An 8,567-nucleotide genomic window follows, 5' to 3' on the forward strand; every position below is an offset into this window, starting at 1 on the left:
CATCACTTCTATAATTTCCAGCCACATACAGTGACCATTTCTTACTAATTATTGAACCATAGCATAAGTCTTTGGACTCTCACTTCCTTGAAATGTTCCTTCCTTGATTTCCATAACAAGGCAATTATCTTATTTTTCCTACTCTAGCTGCTTATCTTCCTCATTGGTGCATTCACTCATTAAATATTTATTGAGTACCCATTATGTGCCCACAAGTGTTTTAAGTGCTAGTGGTACAGCAGTGAACAAAATGTGGATGTTAAATTCTGGGTGAGGGGGAAAGGACACAGGCAAACATAAATAAATATGTAAGTGTCAGATGATGATAAGACATATCAAGGGCAAAGGAGATGTTACTATTTTATAAAAGGTGGCTGGGGAGCACTTTCTAGGCAGGTTGCACAAGAACACCTATACTACCCTTTCCAAGCCAAGCACTCTGGTGTAGTCCTGTGTTTGCTGGAAGGAAGAGGCAACATTTTCTTCATACATAGCATTATCTGCCTTTAAGCCATGTGCTTCAATGATTGCATCCACTAAGAATGTATCCCTTTTCTAATTTGCAGAAAGACTGATAAGGTGATATCTGAGCAGAGCTGAAGGAAGTAAGAGTGAGTGATGAAAACATGGGGGAAATGAGTTCCAAGTAGAAGAAGATCAAGTGTAAAGGCCCTGAGAGAGGGTTCTAGGTACAGCAAGGAGGCTGGTGTGACTGAAGCAGAGTGGGTAAAAAAAGTCAGAGGAGTAGCTGGAGCTGTCACATAAGGCCCATAGGCCATTGTAAAGAATGAGTTTTTACTCTGAATGAGAGGAGAAGAAGACAAGTTTTCAAACAAAGAGGTGACATCTGATTCATGTTTTAATAGGATAACCAGATTGTAAGCTCCTTGGGGGCAGGGACCGTGTGTGTGTGTGTGTGTGTGTGTGTGTGTGTGTGTGTGTCTTATTCACTGCTATATCCCCAGGGCCCAGAATAATGCCTGGTACATAACAAGCAATTAAAATTTTGTTGACTGAGTGAATCTAATTCATTTTAAAAGTGTCACTCTGGCTGCTCTGTTGAGAAAAGATTATAAGTGTGGAGGACCAGTTACGAGGCTATTGTAAGTGAGAGATAATAGTGGGTTGGATCAGGGTGGTAGCAGAGTAGGTAGTGAGAAGTAGTTAGATCTGAATACATTATTTTAAAGGTAGAGCTGGTAGTCAATGGATTGAATGGGGCTGTGTGTGGTGGCCTGTACCCCAGAAAAACATGTTCTTAAACATAATCCATTCCTATGGGTGTGAACTCTTATAAATAGGACCTGTTGATGAGATTACTTCAGTTGAAGTGTGGCCCAGATGAATCAGTATAGGACTTAGTTCTGTTGCTGGAGGATTTACAGAGAAGGCCTCAGAGCAGAAAGACACAGGGAGCAGCCAGAATTGGAAGTCCACTGTTCTGGTTTGCTAATGCTGCTATTATGCAAAATACCAGAAATGGATTGGCTTTTAAAAAGGAGTTTTATTTGGTTATAAATTTACAGTCTGAAGCCCATGAAAATATCCAAATTAAGGCATCAACACAAGTATACCTTCACCAAAGGAAGGCCAATGATATCTGGAAAACCTCTGTTAGCTGGGAAGGCACGTAGCTGGTGTCTGCTAATTCCAGGTTGTGTTACAGCTCCCCTCTCAGACCTGTGTGTTCTTCAAACTGTTGCTCTTGGGGTGTTTTGTCCTCTTTTAGCTTCTCCAGAGCAAAGTGCCAGTAAAAGTCTGCTTTCAAAGGCTGTCTCCAAAATGTCTCTCTCGGCTGTAGCTGCATTGAGTCCCTTCTGTTTGCCAGCCCTTTTATATGGCCCCAGTGATTTAATTAAAACCAACCTGAATAGGTGGGGTAACACTTCCCTGGACATTATCCAATCAAAGGTCTTGCCCACAGTTGATTGAGTCACATCTCTATGGAAACAATAAGTTCCAACCTAATCAACACTAACATGTCTGTCCCCACAAGATTGCATCAAAGAACATGTCATTTTGGAGGACATAATACATCCAAACCAGCAAATCCACAGAACCTGGAAGAGCAAATAGAAGCCAAGAAAGGCTGCCATATGCATTGCCATGTGACAGAAAAGCCAAGGGCCAAGAATTGTTGCAGCCAGCCCCAGAATGCCACAGTCTTCTGGGAGAAAGCATTGCCTTGATAATACCCTGATTTTGGACTCCCAGCCTCAAAACCATAAGCCAATAAATTCCCACTGTTTAAGCCAACCCCCTGCATGGTATTTGTTTTAGCAAACAGGAAACTAAAACGGGGGAATGAGAAAGGAAATTTGAGGATGACTTCAAGATTGTTGACTTGAGAAACTGGAAGGAAAGAGTTAATCATTTCCTGAAATGCAGGAGAAGCAGGCTTTGAGGGGATGAGTAATCAAGAGTTAACTCTGGGACATTTTTGTCAGAATTACCAAGTGGAGACATCAAAAAGGCAGTTGGATATGAGTCTGGAGTTCAAAGGTATGGTCTGGCTGGAGATATGAGCAACATCAATATATAGATGGCTAATTAAGTGCACCAGACTAATTAAGATAATATAGGGAGTATGGATAAAAACAGATCTCAGGCCTGAGGCCTGAGGCATTCCAACATTTAGAGTGCTGGGAGATCAGAGGAAGCCAACCAATGAGACTGAAATAGAGCAACCAGTGAGAAAGAAAAACAAGAGAAAATGTCCTGGAAGCAAAATAATAAAAAAAATCATTTCTTGCTGCAAATCAAGTAAGATGAAACCTGAGAATTGACCACTGAATTTAGGAATAAGGAGGCCACTGGTGATCTTGACAAGAGTAATTTTGATGTAGGTTTAGAAAGAAAGCCAGATTGGAATAGGTTCAGAAGAAAATGGGCAGGCAAGACTCTGGTCCCTGCTCAATCCATAAATGGCTACAGGACCTTAGGGCAGTGCCTCTGCCTCTCTGCCTTCATTTCCCCATCTGTAAAATATTGCATGTCAAACTAGATATTGCTGCAGTTCTTTCAGCTCAGCATTCAACAATTCTCTCTCAGTCTCAAAGGTGTTGGCTCTAAAGCCCAATTAGGATAAACCAATTTCAAAAATGCTCATTTCTCTCAGATCTGTTCTCCTCCAACTGAATCTCATTTATCTGTCATCATCCAAAGTAACTACTTATTAATTACTAAGGAGAAGGCAATTAGATAGAGAGGAAGGAGTGGCAATAGTCAATCTTAACAAAATGTGATTCCAAATAAAATTTCATCCCCTTCCCCTCCACAGCAACCACCACCAAAGAGAGAGAATGGATGGAGATATTGGAAACACTGAGTATAAACAATACTTTTGAAGAGTCTTAATATGAAGGAAATGGTAATGAGGAACTAGAGACAGATCAAGAGAAAAGTCTTGTTTTTTTTTTTTTGTTTGTTTTTTGTTAAGATGGGAGGTTTAACAGTATGTATGTATGTTGTTGGGGATGACCCAGTAGTAGAGAAACCTGATGAAGCAGTAGAGTGAGAGGGGGTGATGACTTTGTATAAGCAAGAGTGATGAGAACTACTGCCTGATTAACAGAAGAGGAGAATATGTAAAGGTAAAGATGTAGTTACCACACCAGAGATATGCAGAAGTTCTCTTGGTTGCTATTTTTTCTCAGTGAAAACAAGAAGCAAAGTCATCAGCTGCATGGGAGAAGGTATTAGACGTTTTGGAGAGCAGAGAAGGTATGAAATAGTCTAGGAGTGTGGATGAATTAGGGCAGTGGTTCTCAAACTGTGATCCCTACTACAGCAGCAGCAGCAGCAGCAGCAGCACATGGGAACTAGTTAGAAATGTAAATTTTCAGGCTGAACTAACTATATCAGAAACTCTGGCAGTGGGGCCCAGCAATCTGTGTTTTAACAAACCCTGCAGGTTATTCTGATACATGCTAAAATTTGAGAAGCACTGCTCTAGAGAAATGCAATAGGATTAGAAGACCACATTAGGAACACACTCAAGGTTAGTGAGACCAAGTTTAGGTGTTTTTCCTCTCCACTGATTTTGTTATATCTCTCTGCCTCAAATCCCAGTTCAGTTCCACCTGTTACTAAACTTTTCTGTGGCCCAGTTTCCTCTTCCATAAAAATGGGGGTAATAATAGTACTTAATTATTGGGTTGTTGTGATGATTAAATATATTTAATTTCATGTTAAATATTTGCAATGTGCTTGCCATGTAATAGATATAAATAAATGTAAGATATTGAAACTATCACCCTACAAATTACGTACCCAAACTAAAATCATAATTGTTCATATTACCTTCTATTTCCAACTTTTTATAACCACCACATAAATAGCTCCTTAGAGGTTACAAATAATAAAAGCTACCATTAAGCAAGCCCCACTATGAGCCAGGCACTGTATTACACATTTTACATATATTGCCCTTGTTATCTTCTCAGTAATAGTTAAAACAGAATCAGAAAGGTTATATTTTTCAGTACAAATGAAGAACAAGCAAATGGCAGAGTCAGAATTTAAACCAGATTTATCTGATGCAAAGATGCTGCTCTTTTGCCTTGTGCTACATTGCCTTTCCATTCCATAACCCATTTATAGGACATTACTAAAGCCTGCATTCATTTCTTAAATGAATATTTACTGAGATTGGTACAATCTAGGTTTTGAGGAAATGGTTGTGAGCAAGATAGACACAATCTGACATTTCTACAGAGGCAGTGTGACATATAGGAACTGGATAGCTGTATGTGATCTCTTTCAGCTTCATTTTCTTCATTTAAAAATAAGGTATCTAGAAATAAATACATTATTTTCACATAAAATCTTATGTTTATTTCCATTTAAAAAATAATAAAACTGAGGTCTCAACAATTAAGTAACTTGCCAAGATCATATCTAGGAAAAGTGAAACAAACATGAATTAAGCACCTACTCTATATAAGACATTTGTTGGGCACTTTTACATTAGGCCCTGTCATAAGTGGTGGACCAGAGACTTTAACCCAGTTCACGAAATAATCACCAAACTGCCGTGCTTTCTATCATGGGATGGATGGATAGTTGTGGAAATAACATATGCTATGTAAACTTAGGAACCCTCTTTGATTCTTTCTGTAGTCTCCAAACCTGAAGCCTGGGGAGTCATCCATTCACAAATACTGAGCAGCTTCCATAAACAAACAAGCAGTACAAAGTGCTGTGAAGAAAATTAAAAAGAAAAAAAGTTTCTGTTGTCAAAGAAATTTTAAGACATTTAGGGAGACACCTTTTTTTTTAAACATGTAGGAAGTAAAATGTGACCAAAGAATGGCATATAAAAATTATCTCATTTGATCCCCATGACCACCCTTTGAGGAGGTACTATTATTATTCCTATTCACAGAGAAGTAATTCAGCCAGTAAAAAAACAGATCAAAACCAAGTACTGACTCCTAAAACTATGTTCTGTAATACTCAGTGTATGTTGTAAGACAAATCCAGAAATTCCAGTTCCCTCAGCAAGAAACAGACCCATTTTAGCTAGAGAACAAGATAAATAAAAAGTGGAAGATGAGACTAAAAATGTTTAAGACTAGGATGGGATTGTAAGTATCAGAGCTGTATTGAAGGTGAATAGGATTGAAAGGTGTGTTTAAAGGCACCTTTCCCACAGATCATCACCAGAAATATAGATAGGAGCTTGCATGACATACTTCTAAGGTATGACACTAGCACAGATAGTTGACAACAGAAGGGTATATGGGAAAAATCTACACTAGGGACTATAATTGCATAGGAATACCATAATAGTATTATGCAAATACGAAGAGCTGACAAGAAATACGAGATGTTTTGGGTCATGAGAATTTGTTTAAAATGGAGAGTGATGAGGAATGTACAACTAAGTGATGATAATGTGGGATATGGATGGATTGTTGTGGATATAACATATGCTATGTAAACTTAGGAACCCCCTACTTTTTAAGTCAAGCCCTTAATATTGAGGCTTGCTCAGGTGAAACTTATGGCTGTAAAGAGGAGACTGAGCACACCTGTAATTATGCCTAGGCGTCACCTCCAGAGAACCTCTTGTTGCTCAAATGTGGACTTTCTCTCTCTAAGCCTAACTGCAAATAAATTCATCACTTCCCCCACCCCACCCCCACCCCCCATGACATGGGACAGGACCTCCAAGATGAATGAGCCTTCCTAGCAATGTGGGACATGGATTCTGGGAATGAGACTGACCCTCGTAGTGAGAGATTGAGAATGCACTTTGACCAAAAGGGGGAAAAGAAAGGCAATAAAATAAGGTTTTAGTGGCTAAGAATTCAAATAGAGTCAGGAAGTTGTCCTGGAGGTTACTCCTATGCAAGCCTCACCTAGATATGCTAAATGACCACAATATAATAGGTCCAAATCAACAGTAGTCCCAAAAACCTTAAAGAGTGCCCAGATGCCATCCAAGACTCTATAAAGGTTTCATTCAATAAATTTATTTGTCAGAAACTTAATCCTTCAGAGTGCTCCTATGATAGCTAAGTCCCAAAACCCAGAGGTAATAGCCTCTTGAAGAACATCAACTAGATGTGTTCCCTTTGCTCATAAGGTTGACACCTCTTTTCAACATGAACAGGTTAGGGTGGTCACTGCCTAGACAGCCCTGAAGATCAGGAAAGTGATTTAACTAGAGGAAGGGGTAGCAACAGACAAAGGATTATGAATACTGAAACTTTTTTTTTTTGGCTTTTATAAAGGGGGTTTATTTGGTTACACAGTTACAGTCTTAAGGCCATAAAGCATCCAAGGTAACTCATCAACAATCAGGTACCTTCACTGGAGAATGGCCAATGGCATCTGGAAAACCTCTGTTAGCTGGAAAGGCACGTGGCTGGCATCTGCTCCAAGTTCTGATTTCAAAGTGGCTTTCTCCCAGGACATTCCTCTCTAGCCTTCAACTATTCAAAAATGTTACTCTTAGTTGCTCTTGGGGCATTTGTCCTCTCTTAACTTCTCTAGAGCAAGAGTATGCTTTCAACAGCCATCTGCAAACTGTCTCTCATCTGCAGCTCCTCTCTCAGCTCCTGTGCATTTTTCAAAGCATCCCTCTTGGCTGTAGCAAGCCTGCTCCTTCTATCTGAGCTTATATAGTGCTCTAGCAAACTAATCAAGGCCCACACTGAATGGGTGGGGGCCACACCTCCACGGAAACTATCCAATCAGAGTTATCACCCACAGTTGGGTGGGGCGCATCTCCATGGTAACAACCTAATTCAAATACTCTGAATTAATCAACACTAACATGTCTGCCCCCACAAGATTGCATCAAAGAACATGGCTTTTTCTGGATGACATAATATGTACAAACTGGTACGTCTATTGAATGTATTTGATAATTTGTTCCTTTTGATTAATTTGTTCCATTGTAATTAATACACATAAATTGTTCATCCATTCACATGTTGATTGCTTATTTGGGTTGTGTCCAGCTTCGGGTTATTATGAATAAAGCTGCTGTGAACATTTATTGACAAAATTTTTTGTGGAAATACACTTTCATTTCTCTTGGAAAACACTTAGGAATAGAACTGCTCAATTGTAATGTAGGTATACGTTTAATACTTTAAGAAAAGGCCAAAGTGTTTTCCAAAGTAGTTGTACCATTTTATATCTCTTCAGTGCATGAGAGTTCTACTTATGCCACAACTTTGTCAACACTTGGTATTGGAAGTCTTTTTAATACTAGCCATTTTCGTGGGTATAAAGTTGTGTTTTCTGTAGTTTTAATTTGCATTTGTCCAATGGTGAATTTTATTGAGACTCTTTTCATGTGCTTATTGACCATTGGTATATTTTGTTTTCGTGAAGTATATTTTCAAGTGTTTTGCCCATTCTTAAACTGGATGTTTGTTTTATGTTATAGAGGTATAGATGTTATTTGTCTTGGATACTAGTCATTTATAAAGTATATATTTTTAAAATATTTTCCCCCAGTATATGTTTAGCCTATTCATTTTTTTTTTTTTTTTTTTTTGCCCCCATTTTTCTACTCATCCATCCATACACTGGTCAAATAGAAGTGTGATCCACATGGCTTTCCCAATCACAGTGTCAGCCCTCATAAGCTACATTTTTATACAACCTGAACACTGAATCTTTATAATTTTCTTTTTCTTTGTTGCTAAGGTATTAGAATAGTTAGAAGGAAAGAACTGAAATGTTGGAAATGTAACCCATAGCATCCTTTGAAATTTGTTCTATAGTTACTTGTTAAATGGTAATTTCAAAGCTATACCTTTTTGTATATATGTTATATTTCATAATAAGGAAATAACTGAAACTATGGTACTATAATTCATAACTTTGGAAATTTCCTATATATCTACTTGTTAAATCATACTTGGAAAACTATTACCTTTTCATCTATATGTTACATTTTATAATAAGGAAATAACTGAAACTGTGAAATTGCAACCTATACTATTCTTTGAAATCTAACTACTTGTTAAATTGCACTTGGAAAGCTATCACTTTTATGTATATGTTATAGTCTACAATAAAAAAAAAAGAAGAAAAAAGAACTT

This window comes from Choloepus didactylus, chromosome 1 (genome assembly GCF_015220235.1).
Source record: "Choloepus didactylus isolate mChoDid1 chromosome 1, mChoDid1.pri, whole genome shotgun sequence".
NCBI classification, from domain to species: domain Eukaryota; kingdom Metazoa; phylum Chordata; class Mammalia; order Pilosa; family Megalonychidae; genus Choloepus; species Choloepus didactylus.